The 18,898-nt window shown below is 38.0% G+C and overlaps 1 protein-coding gene across 2 annotated transcripts in view; it reads left to right on the top strand.

The window, feature by feature from the left end:
- Nucleotides 1-18,898, top strand: part of BTLA (B and T lymphocyte associated) — a 61,123-nt gene that overhangs the window by 6,341 nt on the left and 35,884 nt on the right. For both annotated transcript variants that reach the window (XM_040621235.1, XM_008706592.2), the window contains one exon: nucleotides 12,736-12,875. The gene's annotated coding sequence lies outside the window, so the exon portion shown is untranslated. The remainder of the gene's footprint in view (nucleotides 1-12,735; nucleotides 12,876-18,898) is intronic.

The following is an 18,898-nucleotide window of genomic DNA, read 5'->3' as shown; positions in this document are numbered from 1 at the left end:
TTGTGGTTTTGATTTGCATTTCCCTAATGATTAGTGATGTTGAGCATCTTTTCATGTACCTGCTAGCCAGTTGTTTGTCTTATTTGGAAAAAAAAGTCTTTTCAAGTCCTTTGACCATTTTTTAAATTAGAATATGTGGGGGGGTCTTTGCTATTGAATTGTAGGAGTTTCTCATATAATTTGGATATTAACCCTTTATTGGATATGTCATTTGTAAATATTTTCTCCTACTTCATAGGTTGCCTTTTCCTTTTGTGGATGCTTTCCTTTGCTGTACAGAAGCTTTTTAGTTTGATGTAGTCCCACTTGTTTATTTTTGCTTTTGTTGCCTTAGCTTTTGGTGGCAAATCCAAAAATTCAGTGCCAGACCAATGTCAAGAACGTTACCTACTATGTTTTCCTCTAGGAGTTTAATGGTTTCAGGTCTTATTTATGTACAAGTCTTTATTATATTTTGTTGACTTTTGTGTATGGTATAAGGTAGGGGTCCCAATTTCATTCTTTTGCTTGTGTATATCCAGTTTCCCCAATATTATTTATTGAAGCAACTCTCCTTTCCACATTGTTTATTCTTGACATCTTTGTTGAAAATTTAACCATGTATGTGTGGGTTTATTTCTGGGCTTTTGATTCTATTCCATTGGTCTGTGTGTTTGATTTTATGCCAATACCATACTATTTTGATTACTGTAGTTTTACAGTACAGTTTGAAAGCAAGCAATGTGATGTCTCCAGTTTTGTTCTTGCTCAAGATTGCTTTGGCTTTCAAGGTGTTTTGTACTTCTATATGAATTTTTAGGCTTGTTTTTTCTGTTTCTATGAAAAATACCATTGGAATTTTGATAAGGATTGTATTGAAAATATGGATTGCTTTCAGTAGTGTGGACATTTTAACAGTATTCTTTCAATCCGTAAACAGAATATCTTTCCATTTTTTTGTGTCATCTTCAATTTCTTTCATCAATATTATATAGTTTTTGTGGGTACATATCTTTTACCCCCTTGGGTCTTTTTTTTCCTGCTCTGACCTTCATTTGCCTTTCTTCTGCCAATGTTGAGCCTAGTTTATTCTTTTTCTAGTTCTTTGAGGTGTAAACTTATTATCTATTTGTGATCTTCCTTTTTTAATTCAACCATTTATCACTATGAATGTCCTTCTTATTACTGCTTTTCTTGCATCCCATAGGTTTTGCTATGTTTTGTTTTCATTTTGTTTGTCTTAAGATGTTTTTAAATTTTCTTCTGATTTCCTTTTTGACTCAATTGTTGTACAAGAGTTGTTCAGTTTTCATGTATTTGTGAATATTCCTGTTTTCTTGCTGTTATTGACCTACTTTTGTTCCATCATCTGATGCATGCATGAGAAAGATCAGGGAAGGGCATTGTATTAGTCTGCTTGGGCTGCCATAACAAAACACCACCGACTGGGTGGCTTAAGCAACAAAATTTAGTTTTTCACAGTTCATGATCAAGATACTGGCAAATTCTGTTTCGTGAGGAGTCTTTTATTGATCTACAGATAGCTGTCTTCTCTCTATGTCTTCATATGGCCTTTCCTCTATGCTGTGCAGGGAGAGTGAGAGAGAGAGATTGAGAGATGTCTTCCTCTTCTTTTAAGAGTGCCAGCCCTATCAGATTAAGGCCTTATTGTTATTACTTTTCTTAACCTTTATTAAAAACCTCCGTATAGGTCCCGTCTCCAAATACAGTCACATTGGGAATTAGGACTTTAACATGAATTTGGGGAAGGAGGAGGGCCACAGTTCAGTCCAAATTGGCATTTTTTAGAGATGTGAATCACAATTCCTTTAGCAAATGACAGGAAACAGGTAATTTCTTCACAGAAGAAGTGCTAGGGGGACACTGAATAAAGAAGAAGTTAGTGTCAGCCTGGGGTGTAGAAGGCTTTTGAAGGACATGAGGCATTCACATTCGTTCATTTATTTACTTGAGAAAGATTTATTGGGCATCTACTGTATGCCTAGCACTATGTTTAGCATTAGCCTATAAGATGAACAGGATATGATAAACACCACTGACCATTTCAGGTTGACTGGGGCATGTGGAAGTGCGCACACTGTAGCCTGGAATCCTGAGCTGGTGAATCATGGATCCTGTTATGTACACTGGGGCCTGTGGTTCAGATTCAGGTTTTTGTTTTAGATTTCCTGTGATTTTGATGTGCCATGATTAGAATCAACTAGAGATTAGCTCAGAATAGTTTTGCAGAAAATCTGGCTCCCTGAAGTCCTTCTTCCTGACCAGCCTTCCAGCCTCAAAACACAGCATACACTTCAAAACATTAGCAGAAGGGGAAAGGCTCCCAGGAGAAGAAAATAGTTCTTTCCCACTTTGGCATGAAAGTGAGTATGGGCAGAATGATAATTTAGGCCATTTCAGTGTCAACTAACATTTAAACACCATACCATCTAGACTTCGTAGGGCAAATATAATCGTCTTACTTTACAAACAAGGGAATGTAAGCCCAGAAAAGTTAAGAGGCTTGCCTATAGTCACAGTGCTAATAACAGAACTGGAAATAGCATACTGTCTTGGTGTCAGTTCCTCTTAGCACTACTTGGATATGTTGGTATTTATATTTACCACAATGTAAGCACAGAAATTGAAAGTAAGCTTTCAGAAAATTTCACAGCAGGTTGACATTGCCAAAACATCCAAGCTCTTGATCATTTGTTTTTTTCGTTATTGACTCATACTGATTTTACAGAAGTATTGGTTCCGACAAATTGGAAAGGAAAAACTGGCCTTTCATCACAGATTGTGAAGCGCTGCTCTATAGTGTGCCATCTCTCAAGTAGGCCTGATGGAAGGGGTAGGTCGATATAATCTATACTGTGGGGCAGCCCAAGCCCTGGGAGACTCCGGCATATGCCAGAGAATTTGCACCAGGTCTCTGCCCTACCCTCTGTTGATTCCTCCTACCCTCACCAAACGTCAGCCTCTCCCAAGGGCCTGTCATCCATTCCCTTCTTTTCTTGCTGTACACTCCCTTTGAGTTCTCATTTATTCCCCCTGAATTGCATTATGAGCCTATCTCACAAAACTGTTTCCTGCCCAGCCCCTGGCTGATTCCAGTTTCTCATTTCAATTGTCCTGCTCCTCCCAGTCAACATACTTCAAGTTTAAGAAGCACAAAATTCGCTCCTCTCCAATCACAGCTTTTTCCAATCACGTAGATTCAGTTATCCTTACCTGCTTCAAATTTCTCAACTCCTTATCTAATCATTCATCCAAAATCAATTTTGAGTTTTCATTCAAAATATTCCTGGCACTTCCTTCTTCCTTTCCACCCCCACTGCCACCATGGCAGCTCAATTCTTTAATGACTGAGATGGCCTCCTCATTGGTCTCTCTGCTTCTGCATGCTCTTTCTTTGAACCTATCTTTCCTGTACCTTAAAATGCTCTTAGTGGGTAGGACTTTATCCCACTTAAAAACTTTGAATGACTCTCTAAGATAAATTCCAAACCTTCACACTGGTGATGAAGTCCTGTCCAGTTGCCTGGTCCCAATCCATCTGTCTAGCCTTGTCTCTCACTCCTCCATCACACCTTCCTCTCCAGACAACTGGAATTTCCTATTGAGATTTAAAACACTCCCTGCGCTTTCCTATGCTGGATTTCTCTTCCAGCTATTTTCCTCAGGCTAGCACCTTCTCCCTCTCATCTCTGCCCACCACATGCCACTCATCCTTTAAAGACCAGCTCAGATCCTACTCCTCTCTCACCATTGTCAGACATGATATTTCTGTCTACCGAACTATAGAATTTTGATTTTGTCTCCATTGTGGCATTAATGTCTTAACATTTTACATTATAGTTATTTGTGTACATGTAAAATCTTTCCTAGATTATCCACTCCATGGGGGCAGTGTTCAGTTTTATGCATGTAACTGGTACATTGAATAAACAAGTCACATGCATTATAATCAAAACATCACTTTATTTTTATCCTTCACCATTCCTTCAAACTTTATTTAGTAGCAGTAAGCCTGCCCTGACTCTGGGTAAAGGCTTCAGCAGGCTCATGGCTGTTCTCATTGTTCTTAAGTAATAGATCGTCCCAGATTCATGTTTGTAAACACAGTCATGGTTCAGTATCACTATGCTCAATCCACTGTAGATGACTAAACCCTCAAACTGACATGAAATTTTCTCCCTTGGTCTTGCTAGAATGGGCACCCTGCTTTCTATTCTCTCCCTGCTCACTTCTTTCCTCACACTTGAGAGATTTTAATAAATTGCAGTTATCTATTTAAATGCTCAATTGTCCTACCTTTGGCCATTAGGAGCCTCTTCAAGTTTGCTCCAAATCCTTCTGATACAACCTAGTAATCTTTCATAGCTTCCTTGCTCTCTTTCTGACAAGATGTTCTAGGTTTATTTTGTATATTTCCTGCCCGAGACTCTGAATTAACTGTTTCTCCAACAGGCCCTGGTTTTGAGTTGTTATGTTTGTTTGCTTTGTTTTGTTTTTAAGTGGGAAATGGTGTCAAGACCAGAATTCTGGTATTAGAGATGCTCATTGCTACAGGGTTGGTCATAGTTCTTAGGCTTCTTGGGTGGATAGAGCTTGGGAAGATCTCCTTCCTTCTCTCCCTTCTGTCTTTTCCTCTCCTCCTCCTCCCTACCCTCCTTTCTTTCCTTTTTTTTTTTTTTCTATCCAACTGTCTCCTACCTCTGTGCCTACACACACACACACACACACACACACACACTTTAGGATAAAATATTTAATACCGCCATCCAAAATTTAGGACTGCTACAGAGCCTTTGACCTCCACATTACATCTGTATCTCCCTTCACAGAGACTCATGATTCTCAGAGACATAAGAATTGTTAGAATTAGATTATCCTATAAAAACATATTTACCCTATATTATACACATAATAGTCTTAGATGACAATAGTTTGTTTATTTCAGGAAAACTGTTTATGTTTTTAAGTATTTTTTTCTCCTGCTTTATTTTTTGTTCACCAAGGATTTATATTAATCCCATACTAGATTTTTGTTTGTTTGTTTGGGGGTTTAATTTTTTAATTTTAATTCCAGGGTAGTTAGCATACATTGTTATATTAGTTTCAGATATACAGTATAATGATTCAACAATTCTATACATTACTCAGTTAGTGCTCATCACAGTAAGTATGCTCTAAATATCCTTCACCTATTTCACCCATCCCCCTACTGACCTCTCTGGTAACAATCAGTTTGTTCTCCATAATTAAGAGTCTGTTTTTTGGTTTGTCTCTTTTTTTTCCCTTTTGTTTCTTTTGTTTCTTAAATTCCACGTATGAGTGAAACCATATGCTGTTTGTCTTTCTCTGACTGACTTATTTTGCTTAGCATTATACTGTCTAGATCCACCCAGGTTGTTGCAAATAGCAAGATTTCATTCATGGCTGAATAATATTTGTATATACATGCCACATATTCATATATACATACCACATCTTCTTTATCCATTTATCTATTGGACACTTGGGCTGCTTCCATAATTTGGCTATTGTAAATAATGCTACAATAAACATAGAGGTGCATATATTCTTTCAAATTAGTATTCTCATATACTTAGAGTAAATACCCAGTAGTGTGATTACTAGATCATATGGTAGTTCTATTTTTAAATTTTTGAGAAACCTCCATACTGTCTTCCACAGTTGCTGCCCTGGTTTGCATTCCCACCGGCAGTGCACAAGGATTTCTTTTTCTCCATATCCTTGCCAATACTTATTGTTTCTTGTGGTTTTGACTTTAGCCATTCTGACAGGTGTGAGATGGTATCTCGTCGTGGTTTTGATTTGCCTTTCCCTGATTATGATTGATGTTGAGCATCTTTTCATGTGTCTGTTGGCCATTTGTTTGTCTTTGGAGAAATGTCTGGGTTTTTTTTTTAGTGTTAAGTTATATCAGTTCTTTGTATGTTTTAGATGCTAACCCTTTATCAGATGTATCATTCGCAAATATCTTCTCCCATTCAGTAGGTTGTCTTTTAGTTTTGTTGTTTTCTTTGCCGTGCAGAAGCTTTTTATTTGTTGTAGTCCCAATAGTTTATTTTTGCTTTTGTTTCCATTACCCCTGGAGACATATCTAGAAAAAAGTTGTTATGGCCAATGTCAGAGAAATTACTGCCTGTGCTGTCTTCTAGGATTTTTATCATTTCAGGTCTCATATCTAGGTCCTTGATCCATTTTGAGTTTATTTTTGTGTATGGTGTAGGAAAGTCCAGTTTCATTCTTTTGCATATTGCTGGCCAGTTTTCCCAACACCATTTGCTAAGGAGACTTTTTCCCATTGCATATTCTTGCCTTCTTTGTGAAAGATTAATTGACCATATAATTGCAGGTTTATTCCTGGATTTTCTATTCTGTTCTGTTGATTTATGTGTCTATTTTTGTGCCAGTACCATACTGTTTTGATTACTACAGCCTTATAATATAATGTGAAATCAAAACATGGTACCTACAGCTTTGTTTTTTCTTTTCAAGATTGCTTTGGCTATTCAGGGTCTTTTGTGGTTCCATACAAATTTTAGGATTGTTTGTTCTAAACCAAAAATGCTGTTGGTATTTTGATAGGGATTACATTAAAGATGTAGATTATTTTGGGTAGTATGGACACTTTTAATATTTGTTCTTCCAAGCCATGAATATGGAACATCTTAATTTCTTTCATCAATGTTAGGTAGTTTTCAGAGTACAGATCTTTCACCTCCTTGGTTAAGTTTATTCCTAAGTATTTTATTATTTTTGGTGCAATTGGAAATGGGATTGCTTGCTTAATTTCTTTCTGCTGCTTCATTATTAGTATATAAAATGCAATGGATTTCTGTACATTGATTTTGTATCCTGAGACCTTACTGAATTCATTTATCAGTTCTAGTAGTTTTTTGGTGGAGTCTTTAGGGTTTCCTATATACAGTATTATGTGAAAGAGTGAAAGTTTTACTTCTTCCTTACCAATTTGGATGAGTTTTATTTCTTTTTCTTGTCTAATTACTGTGGGTAGGACTTGCAGTACTACATTGAATAAAAGTGGTGAGAATGGTCATCCTTCTGTTGTTCCTGACCTTTGGGGAACGGATCTCAGTTTTTCACCATTGAGTATAATGTTAGCTGTGGGTTTTTCACAGATACCTTTATTATGTTGAGGTATGTTCCCTCTAAAATTACTTTGTTGAGGGCTTTTATCATGAATGAATGTTGTACTTTGTGAAATGCTCTTTCTGCATCTACTGAAATGATCATATGGTTCTTACCCTTTCTCTTATTGATGAGATATGTCACATTGATTGATTTGCAAATATTGAACCACTATTGCACAATAAATCCCAATTGATTATGGTGAATGGTTTTTTTTAATGTATTGTGGGATTTAGTTTGCTAATATTTTGTTGAGGATTTTTACATGTTTATTCAGCAGAGATATTGGCCGGTAGTCCTCTTTTTTTGTAGTGTCTTTATCTGGTTTTGGTATCAGGGTAATGCTGCCCTCATAGAATAAATTTGGAAGCTTTCTTTCCTCTTCTACTTTTTGAAATACTTTGAGAAGAATAGGTATCAACTCTTCTTTAAATGTTCGGTTGAATTCACCTGTGAAGCTGTCTGGTCCTGGAGTTTTGTTTGTTGGGCATTTTTTGATTGCTGGTTAAATTTCATTGCTGGTGTTCAAATTTTCTTTTCTTTCCTTTTTCTTTCTTTCTTTTTTTTTTCTTTTCTTTTTTCTTTATTTTTAAGATTACTTATTTGAGAGGTGGGGGGGGAACATGAGTGGAAGGGGCAGAAGGAGAAAAAATCTCAGGCAGACTCTACACAAGCACAGAGCCTGACTCAGGATTTGATCTCACGACTCTGAGATCACGACCTGAGCTGAAACCAAGTCAGGCGCTTAACCAACTGCACCACCTAGGTGCCCCAGTCTGTTCAAATTTTCTGTTTCTTCCTGGTTGAGTTTTTGGAAGTTATGTGTTTCTAGGAATTTATCCATTTCTTCTAGGTTGTCCACTTTGTTGGCTTATAATTTTTTATAATATACTCTTTCAATCCTTTGTATTTCTGTGCTGTCAGTGGTTATTTCTCCTCTTTTCATTTCTGATTTTATTTGAATCCTTTCTCTCTCTCTCTTTATGAGTCTGGCTGAAGTTTTATCAATTCTGTGTATCTTTTCAAAGAACCAGCTCCTAGTTTCTTTGACCTGTTCTATTGTTCTTTTAGTTTCTCTTTTGTTTATTTCTGCTCTAATCTTTATTATTTTCTTCCTTTTACTAGTTTGGAGTTTTGTTTATTCTTTATCTAGCTCCTTTTGATGTAAGATTAGGTTGTTTATTTGAGATATTTCTTGCTTTTTGAAGTAGGCCGTACTGCTATAAACTTCCCTCTTAGAACCACCTTTGCTGCATCCCAAAGATGTTAGACCATTGTGTTTTCATTTTCATTTTCATTTGTTTCCATGTATTTTTTTATTTCCTTTTTGATTTCTTGGTTGACCCATTCATTGTTTGGTAGCATGTTATTTAACCTCCATGTATTTGTGTTCTTTCGAGGTTTTTTTCTTGTGGTTGATTTCTAGTTTCATAGTGTGTGGTCAGAAAAGATGCGTGGTATGATTTCAGTCTTATTGAATTTGTTGAGACTTGTTTTATGGCCTAATATGTGGTCTATTCTGGAGAATGTTCCATGTGCACTTGAAAAGAATGTATATTCTGCTGTTTTAGGATGAAATGTTCTGAATATATCTATTAAATGCACCTGGTCCAATGTGTCTTTCAAAGCCACTGTTTCCTTGTTGATTTTCTGCTTGGATCATCTGTCCATTGATGTAAGTGGGGCGTTAAAGTCCCCTACTATTACTGTATTACTATCAATTACTTCTTTTATGTTTGTTATTAACTGTTTATGTATTTGGGTGCTCCCATGTTGGGTGCATAAATATTTATGAGTATTATATCTTCTTGTTAGATTGTCCCCTGTATGATTATATAGTGTCCTTTGTCTCTTGCTATAGTCTTTGTCTTAGAGTCTATTTGGGTGCCCCTGGGTGACTCAGTTGGTTAAGCATCTACCTCTTGATCTCGGCTCAGGTCTTGATCTCAGGGTTGTGAGTTCAAGCCCCAAATTGGAGCACAATTTAAAATAAAGGAATGAATGAATGAATGAATGAATGAATAAATAAATAAAGTCTATTTTGTCTGATATAAGTATTGCTACCTCTGGCTTTCACATTCGTTTGCATGAGAAATGTTTCTTTATCCCTTCACTTTTTTTTTTTTTAAGATTTTATTTATTTGACAGAGAGAGAGAGACACAGCAAGAGTGGGAACACAAGCAGGAGGAGTGGGAGAGGGAGAAGCAGGCTTCCCGCTGTGGAACTTGACACAGCAAGAGTGGGAACACAAGCAGGGGGAGTGGGAGAGGGAGAAGCAGGCTTCCCGCTGTGGAACTCGATCCTTGAATCCTGGGATCATGACCTGAGTCGAAGGTAGATGTTTAATGACTGAGCCACCCAGGCGCCCCCTATCCCTTCACTTTCAATCTGTAAGTCTTTAGATCTGAAATGAGTCTCTTGTAGGCAGCATATGGATGGGTCTTGTTTTTTTTATACGTTCTGTCACCCTGTGTCTTGTGGATTGGACATTTAGTCCATTTACATTCAAAGTAATTATTGATAGATGTGTATTTGTTGTCATTTTGTTACTTGTTTTATCATTGTATATGTAGTTCTTCTCGGTTGCATATTGGATCTTCTTTGCCTACTTATAATTGTGTTACTTTCTCACAAATCCTTTTTCTATTGATTTCTTTTGAATTTAAAAACTTGTCTCAGATTCACCTTCTGTTTCATTAAGGCATTCTGTTCTGCTAATTCCCTCTTGTGTTCTTCTTGTTAGGTCTTTGTTTTTGAAATATGTTTTGTTATCTTATTTCTAATTATTTTTTGAATTGTCACTTCATTTGAGTTTTTCTGATCTAAGTCATATTGTTCTGTCATGTCTTATGGTATATTATTTCTTTTAGCTCTTTTTGAATCTCTTCAAACATTTCTTTCTGTTATGCAATGCTCTCACTGTCTATGGGGAAGTTATTCTGTTTTTTATTCTCTTTTCTTGTAATTTTATATGGGATGTGACCTCAATACTTTTCTGCTTCTTAATTAGTTCCAAATTTTTAAAAGGAAGAATGATTCAGTACAGCTTTTCTAACTTGAGAGTGCTCTATTTTCTTTCTCTTTTTTATAAAAGCCAAAAAAATTGTGACTTGCTTTTTGAACTCTATTTCCCTTCCCCACCTTTATAAGAACTTTTTTTCTCTTATCTTCATTATCTCTATCCTATTCTGCTCTAACGTCACTCCTAATAGCTACTACTCAGCATAGGGCCCTGTTGTGGGAGGGAGCATGGGGCCCTGTTTTGAAAATTCATGGGGACTTGACTTCTCTCGCCCTCTTAACAACTGAGTGCCTGTAGTTACCTGCTGATGGAGTGGACACAGCTATCCCAGTTTCAGCTGCGTTTCCATTTGGTCTGCTGTATGCTCCAATGATTTCGTTCTGTTAGCTATGTGGGGGTTCTCTTATTCTCATATCTGAGAGATGCCTATTGCATCCCTCTTAGTCCTCCAGCACAGAATTGATAGGTAGCTTTATACCTGTTAGTAGTTTGTCTTCCTCTGTAGTCTGTGGGGAGTTTGTTATCTCGAGTCTTGTTTGTTATTTGGTGTGTGTGTGTGTGTGTGTGTGTGTGTGGGTGTGTGTTTTGGTGAATGTTACTTATGAGTTTTTGGTTTTGCTGTATAATTGCTCTATTTGTTTTGGTGTGGGGATTTGGAAGGATTCAAAAACATTCTGCTGCTACCCTCAACTTCCCAAAATGAACTTACCTGCTGAATCATGTTAAGAACATAAAAGTTTCCAAAATTTATTGTTTCTCTTAATAAATCTGTTTCAAAAGGAGGAGTTTCCTTTGATTTTTCAGGGTTATCTCCTTTTTTTTTTAATGGTGTTTAAAAAGTGGTGGCTTGCTTTTTGAATTCTGTGTCTTTCTTCCACCTTTATTTGAATATTTTCTTACATGTAAACATTATCTTTACATAGATATCCTATGGTTTTTATCCTCTCTTTGTCCATTTCTGCCTTTCTTTCTTTCCCTCTTAAACCAAAACAAAAATAAAAAGGTTGGGCTTTCCGATTATTGACTTATAACCAAGAAGAATTGCAGCAGATGGTGTCCGAGCCCCACCTACATCCCTAACCCTCACTGCTTTGGTGAATACTGCCCAACTTCTGATTGCTGGCACCTATACTTCTTTGCTCACAGGCTTTCCCTGGCCACCAGTGTATACTTGGTTCACCTGAGTGGCAGGCTAGTCATGCCTGGTGAGAGCAGATGTGTATAACAGAAAAATGACCCACTCAAAGATGTCCACATCCTAATCCCTAAATCTACAAATATGTTACCTTACCTGACAAAAGTTATTCTGTTGGTGTGACCAAGTTCATGATCTTTAGAAAGATTATTTTAGATTATCCATGTGGGCGCAGTCTTATGACATGAGTCCTTAAAACTGAAAGAAGGAGGTCACAGAGAGCAATCTGAAGGTGCTATGCTGCTGACTTTAAAGATGGAGGAAGGGGACACCAGCCAAGGGATGCAAGTGGTGTCTAGGAGCTGAAGTGGTTCTCCTCTAGAGCCCCCAGATGCAACCCTGCTGTCACCCTGATTTTGGTCTAGTATGACCCATTTTGGACTTCTGACCTTCAGAACTGTAAAATAATAAATTTTGTGTTATTTTAAGCCACCGAGTTTGTTATAGGAGCAATAGGAAACTAATAAAATGGTTAAATGCCCCAGCTTCTTCAGTCCTTGAGTGGGATGACTCTGAGGCATTTTTCAGTATTGGCTCTCAGGGTTCCCAGAGGCGAGGGTTAAATACCTTATTCCCAGCAGTAACCTGCTAGAAAACAAACCACTTATTAGCCTCCTTCTCTTTCCTGTCTTCTTCACTCCCCTACTATGTTGGGAATACCTCCAAATAAACTGTGCTTAAGTCCTCAAATTGGGATTTGCTTTAGGGGGAACCCAATCTAAAATGGAATTTGAGATGGCTTTGGTGAGAGACTGATATAGGTGCTTTTTCAAATTCTTCAAGTTTGAATCAAAGGAGAAGAGACTTTTATATTTTCCATAACTTTTTATCAGTTCAAAAATGCAATAATGCAGGAGCCTTGGAAAGTGGGTTGGAAGCCTGAAACTCAGGTGGTCACAAAACATAGTCCCTATCTTTGTTACAGAGCCTTTTTTTTTTTTTTTTTTTGACATGATCATTGTATGGTTCTTCAGTTCTTAGCGTAAGACTCTGCATTCTCAGTCTCCAGAAATGATTTCTAGGTCCTCCACTGCCCTCAGGGAATATGAATCTAAGGAGGAAGTTTGAGGCAGATACTGCGGATTGGTTCATTCTGCACCAGAATTTCTGAAGCTTGGCACCATTGACATTTTGGGCTGGATAATTCTTTGTTGTTAGTGCTGTCCTGTGCATTGTAGGTTGTTAAGCAGCGTCTCTGGCCTCCATCCACTAGATGCTAGTATTACCCCCACCCCAGTTGTGACAACCAAAAATGTATCCAGACATTGTCAGATATCCCTAAGAGACAAAATTATTCCTTGGTGAGAACCATTCCTCTATATAAATCCAACTCCTTTGTATCCTCCCTTCCAGTACTCTGAAGAGAGGCAAGCTGAGGACCACATTCTGCCGACCCTCTTATAGTTGGGATTCTGTGTGTGACACTTGGAACATGGAAACGAACATCACGAGGCAGTGGCCATGTGACTTTTCTGACAAGCACCATCATGAAGGTATTTGTTTTGTTTTGTTTCTAGAATTGTAGTTGCCTCTGGCATCAGATACTGACTGCAGTGGCAGCAGTGTGATTTTGTCATAACAACACTATTGGATAACTAGTATGTCTTTTTGGTGTTTCTTCTCACTACGTAGCACCTAAGTTGGTTTTCTGGTGCTTCAAGAAATTTGAAATGAATCCTTTTTTGATTAAACTATCTATAGACAATTCTGTTATCTGAAATACAGTCATGTCTATCAGGACAGTGCACAGAGAGTGTCACAGCCTAAACTATGGCCTTGGCTATACAAAGGAAGTAGGGAGAAAGATTCTAAGGATTTAGATTTTGTAGACTGGAAAGCCTGTGAACCAGGTTATATGTTAAGCAGTCCTTAGATGGCAGAACCATGCTAGCTATGCCTGTAACATTAACCAAAATGTTAGGAAAAATTCAAAATATTAGTGTAAGTGTGCTGATTCCTGCTGCTTTCAGCAAAATCCTGCAAGATAACAGATCAACTCAAGGTGGGGGTGGAAGAAAATAGCACTTGGCAAAGAGAAGTCATGGGCTTGTGGCCTGCAATCCAGGTAGACTAAACCTTCAGTAATTTGGAATCTTGAAGAGTTTAAAAAAATAATAATTCACCTGTGGCATTTACCCAAAGGAACTGAACACTTATGTTCACACAAAAATCTATACAAAGATGTTTATAGCAGCTTAATTCACAATTGTGAAAACTTGGAAGTAGCCAAGATGCCCTTCAGTAGGTGAATGGATAAACAAATGGGTACATCCAGACAATGGAATACTATTTGACATTAAAAAAGAAATGAGCTATCATTTCCATTTTCATGGAAAAACACAGAAGAATCTTAAACACATATTCTATTAAGTGAAAGAAGCCAATCTGAAAATGCTACACACTGTATGATTTCAACTACATGACATTATGGAAAAAGCAAAACTATGGCTATGGTGGTTGTAAGGGGGTAGAGCAGAGAGAGGCAGGGACAAGTAGGCAGAGCACTGTGATTTTTAGGGCAATGAAATTAGTCTCTATGATACTGTAATGTAATTATACAAGTGTCAAAACCCATAGAAAGTACAACCCATAGAAAGTACTGAGTGAATCCTAATGTTAACTGTGGGCTTTGGTGATAATGATGTATCAGGGTTGGTTCATCTGTTGTAACAAATGTGCTGCTCTGGTACAGCATGTTGGTGATGGGGGGAGGCTGTACTTGTGGGGGGAAGGGAGTATATGGGAAGTCTCTGTACTTTCTACTCAGATGGAAAAAGGACCAGTTGGTGGAGGCAATGATACACTTCCTGATTCCCTTCAGAACTGAAAGACTTATTTCTCCAGATGTTTTTCAGCCTACCACTCTCACCTAGACATCTTGATTTAGAAATCATCCAGGAAAGGTTTTTTCTAATTTAAAAACAACAGAAATTATTAGACATGGTTACTTTTAAAAAGGCAACTTCTATAAATCAAAAGCTACATTAAAATGTGAAAAGACAAAAACAGACCATTTGCCTAAAATATAACAGGCAAGGTGGCAAGAGTTTAATATAGTCAATATATGCATTATCAAATTTAAAAAATAGTACAAAAGCCATTGATTCCAATATCTTGATAAGCAGTTAATTGCACATGAGTGACAACTCACAAATGATAAAACACCCCAAAATCTGTTCATCTTCATCAAATATGAATACCCAGAATAAATTAAATGTACTTTTTAAAATATGATGATCGTAACAAGACATTTCTAATGGTAAGGGTGCAGTTAACCTATATCTGGGTAATCTCATAACTTATCTCTAGGAAGGTATGTTGGTCTTTGAAGTTATGTAGCAGTAGATATAAAGAATGCTAAAAATGTTTGTATCTTCAACCCAGTAATTCCACTTCGGGGAAATCATCCAAAATGCAGCAGAGCAAAAGTGTTCATCTTTATTTGAAAAATTGTAAAAACCTAAATATCCTATAATAGGAAAATGGCTAAATAGTCCTATAAGATGGCATATTATTCAGCTATTTAAATATATGCTACTAGAGTGGTTTTTTGTGGGTTTTTTTTTTTTTTTTTCCTGAATCATTTGGAGAAATGCCTATGATAAGGGCAGGAAGAGCAATCTTGCCAGGCAACTGAGCAGACAGCTAAAAATCTGCATAAAGATCGGGAGAAAGTGCCCCCCTGGGCTTTCTGAGTTTCCTTTCAAACCATTATGTTGGACAACTTAGAGTTACAGTTGCACCTTGCACAACATGGATTTGAAACGTGGGGGTTTTTTTCAATAAATATATTGGAAAATGTTTTGGGAGATTTGTGACAATTTGAAAAAACTCACAGATGAACCCCATAGCCTAGAACTATCGAAAAAATTAGGAAAAAGGTATGTCATGAATGCATAACTGCTAGTCTAGTTTTTTATTTATAAGATATACACAAATCTATTATATAAAGTTAAAATTTATCAAAATTCACAAACACTTATCAGGCTGGGCCTGGCAGCATGCACAGTTGAGAGAAATGTAAACATAAAGACATAGTATTAAACTGTAACTGAATAAAATATACTGTAGTACATACTGTAATGCTGTAATAATTTCGTAGCCACCTTCTGTTGCTCTTGCAGTGAGCCTGAGTGTTGGGAGTATCCACTTAAAATGCCCTGTGAGGCTAGTCATCTCTGTGTGAACAGTTCCTCTCTCCAGCAAATTAACATTGCAGTAAGAAGTGGTCTCTCCTGGCTCTCACTATAATAGTTAAGTTTTGGGAGCGTCAAAGTTATATTCAACTTTTCGGCTGTGTGGGAGGTTGAAACCCCCAACCCCTATGTTGTTCAAGGGTCAACCATATAGTTATTTGGGTTTATTAACACCGACTCTAATCAATATTAAAGGGATAAACAACCAAAAGGTAGTCAGTTACCATTGCCAGATGCTAAAATATGAATACTGCACTTTCACACCAGTTGGTGAATGGCACCTAGCTTACTGCCCTGAGCCCTCAGGTACTTCCTGCTTCTTCCCTGACTTCCTGCGACCCTTCCTCGGGACCTCTCATGTTGGATCTCCTAATTATTGAGCACCTAAAATGACTGGCACAGTTGGGGCCTCCACAAAGCTGTTCCAGCTCTGTGGCCAGCATTTGATCTGACTGGGACCATACTGGTTATGAAGTCTACATATATTTCATTTCAGGACAAACTTCTCCTGAATTTATTTCTTTGGACTTAACTCCAAAATAAAGCTAACTTCATTGTGTTTTGCTTCAAATTACTGTTTACTTCATCTGCATTTTTTCCCTCAAAAAGCCATATAAGCAAGGAGAGGACTCTGCCACTAAGACAAATGTGAGTATGTGCAGTGCAGTGCTGAGAAAGCTTTTCACTTTTTTTTGAGTCTGATTCCCACAATACTCCTAGCTACTTTCACTGTTACAGTTAAAAGAACTTGAACTTCCCACATTTCTGTCTCTTTTCTATGCCTGTGTTTTTACTATTTTCTCCATCGATTTGGCTGATCTTTACAGTTCCTCCCAAATTGACTAACTTAATCCTGCTATTTTTACTAACTAGCTTTCATGCCTTCCTCCCTTCTACAGAATAGATCCCCCCTATGAAGAATACTACCGCCTGAACAAGGGGTAAAGGAAAGCAAAATAAGAAGCGTATTCCATATTGTCATAACTATGCAAAACTAATGTGTCAGACTGGCTTCTCCAAATGCAGGCTCCAAAACAGGATGGAAAGTGTAAAGATTAGATTAGAAGAGAAGCCTGTGAGAAAAAGTGGGGAGGTATGAGAGAAAAATGGGGGGGGATGGGAGAAAGACCACAAAGTAAGCTTGATCCCTAGTTATGGGGAGAGGGAAGTAGGTCGGGTGGAAGCATCCTAGACTACTGTGTACTCTAAGGAAGTTTTGGCAAGGCTGTAGGGGAGTCCTTAAGCCAAAATCTGTCATTAGAGGAGTCCTGTTTCTCAGAAATGGACCTGCCTTGGTATTTCCATTGTCTTCAGTCACTGGCTGAAAAACATGGCCTCGTGGCACAAATGGGGTGATGGATTTTGGCATGCAGATCCTGGGCTCCTGGTCTATTTCACTGCTTGTAGTTGGAAATCTAGAAAGTATGCCACCCTTCTTTTCCAGGAACCCCCCCAAATTCCTCCTGGAAGAACAAGTTAATGGCTTCAGACTCTAATTTGGCTGAGATCTGAAGCTGCAGGCACATCAAATCATATACACATCCACAAAAGTAAAAGATAAAACAATTTGCAAAGCTGTGATGCATCCTCAAGTTGTTTTCATGAGGAAGCAATGAGATAAATATACACAATGGCACCAAAATAGACTACAAATAAGTACTCTAAGCATACACAAATATAGTACACACAGGTGCATAGGATATAAGGGAAGTCAACTTTCTCTCTCTGTCCAGGCTGCAAAAATACCAATAAACAAGACATAGGAACACTATAGTTTTGGGTCTGAGTGGGAGGAAAGAAAGGAAAATGCGTTTGTCAGGATCCTAGTTTTGTGCCAGCACTGTGGTATGTGGTTTCATGATGCTAACTTCAAATATATGGTACTATTTAAGCTACTTATTGATACTCATAACAACCTTTCAGGTAGGTGTTATTATTCCTGCTTTACAGACTAACAAGATTCAAGGAGGTTTTAGATTCAAAACTGAATAACTTGTCTAAGGTCACGCATCTAGATCCAGAATGCATTCCCAGTCTGCCAGTAGGGAAGTAAGGGGAGAAGGGCATTCTTGGGCATTCTCTGTACATACGTTTTTATTTATTTTTCCCCCAAAGCATCTTCAGTCTTCTAAGTTTTGCAGCTGAGGGTATTTTATATTGTGTTTTTGGCTCAACCCTATCCACCTCACAGTGTGGGACCAATCTTCTCACTGAAGGGACACTATAAGGAGCAAAGGGGAAGGGCTCAAAATCAAGTTGGTCTCTTTCCCTATCTTGGGGTGTGAGGCCAATGACTGATCCTTTTCTGTGTTCCAGTTTCAGGGAGTGGTCCCTGCCTTGGTTACCTGTCCAGTCCTCTAGTCCTACTGTGACAGCACCACTGCTTTGACCCCTTCCAGTCTTTGGGATGCTTAGAGTGCTTTCCCAGTGTGGGCCCTTCTTTACATCTCCTGCCCTCCGACTTCCAATTTTTTTCTGCGCTTTACTTCTGAGGGCACCTTGCATGGCTGATCCATCCTTGTGAATTTAGGGGGAATTCAGACCATCTTTAATCTCTACACTTCTTTGCTAATCAAAGCTTTGTTACCACACTTATTCAGAGTCTCAATCTCCATGCAACAATGACTCCCATTAGCAAATAAACATATTCAAATTGTTCTGCCATCATTATTTCTTGGCTTATGAACATAGGGCTTCCTGGTATCCATCTTGTCCAAATTAAAGACCATCTTTGGTTCAGGAATAATTATAGATGCAATTTACTGATCACTTTGCATACATTATCTCAGTTCACCAACATAACAGATAGATGTGTTCTACAGAACAGGAAATTGAGATGTGGAATAGATTTGATTCTCTGGAAGCAGACATTGAGATAGATTAGCAGTCAGCACCTGCGAAAGTAAGGGGCCAGAAGCACGATTTGGGGCAGAGGAAGAAGTCAAACTCTGACATAACCTTGGCTGACAGCCTGGAGCTCTGGGTCAAGTATTGCCCATCAGCATCCCATGGGAGCCCCAAATGGCCAGCCTTTTTTACATTTTCCTTGCTCCATCACTGAATGCAGGCTCTCATGGAAAATCATGACCTTGGACAAGGTGAGTCTCAACCTGGCAGTCACTAAAGAAGTTTACACCTGGAAGCTGTCTGCCAACTGCATTCCCCACAGCCAAAAGCAAATATGTCCTTGAAGGGGCACCCAAGTGGTACATCTCTGTGTCTACTACAGACTAAGAATCCATGAATTTATTAAAGAGTCTACAGCTAATAAGCGGCAAAGATTTGGTACCAAGTCTTTTGTGACTCAAAATCCGTGTCTC

Source organism: Ursus maritimus, unplaced genomic scaffold, assembly GCF_017311325.1.
Source record: "Ursus maritimus isolate PB19 unplaced genomic scaffold, ASM1731132v1 scaffold_4, whole genome shotgun sequence".
Lineage (NCBI taxonomy): Eukaryota > Metazoa > Chordata > Mammalia > Carnivora > Ursidae > Ursus > Ursus maritimus.
This window is presented reverse-complemented; position numbering and strand designations above follow the sequence as displayed.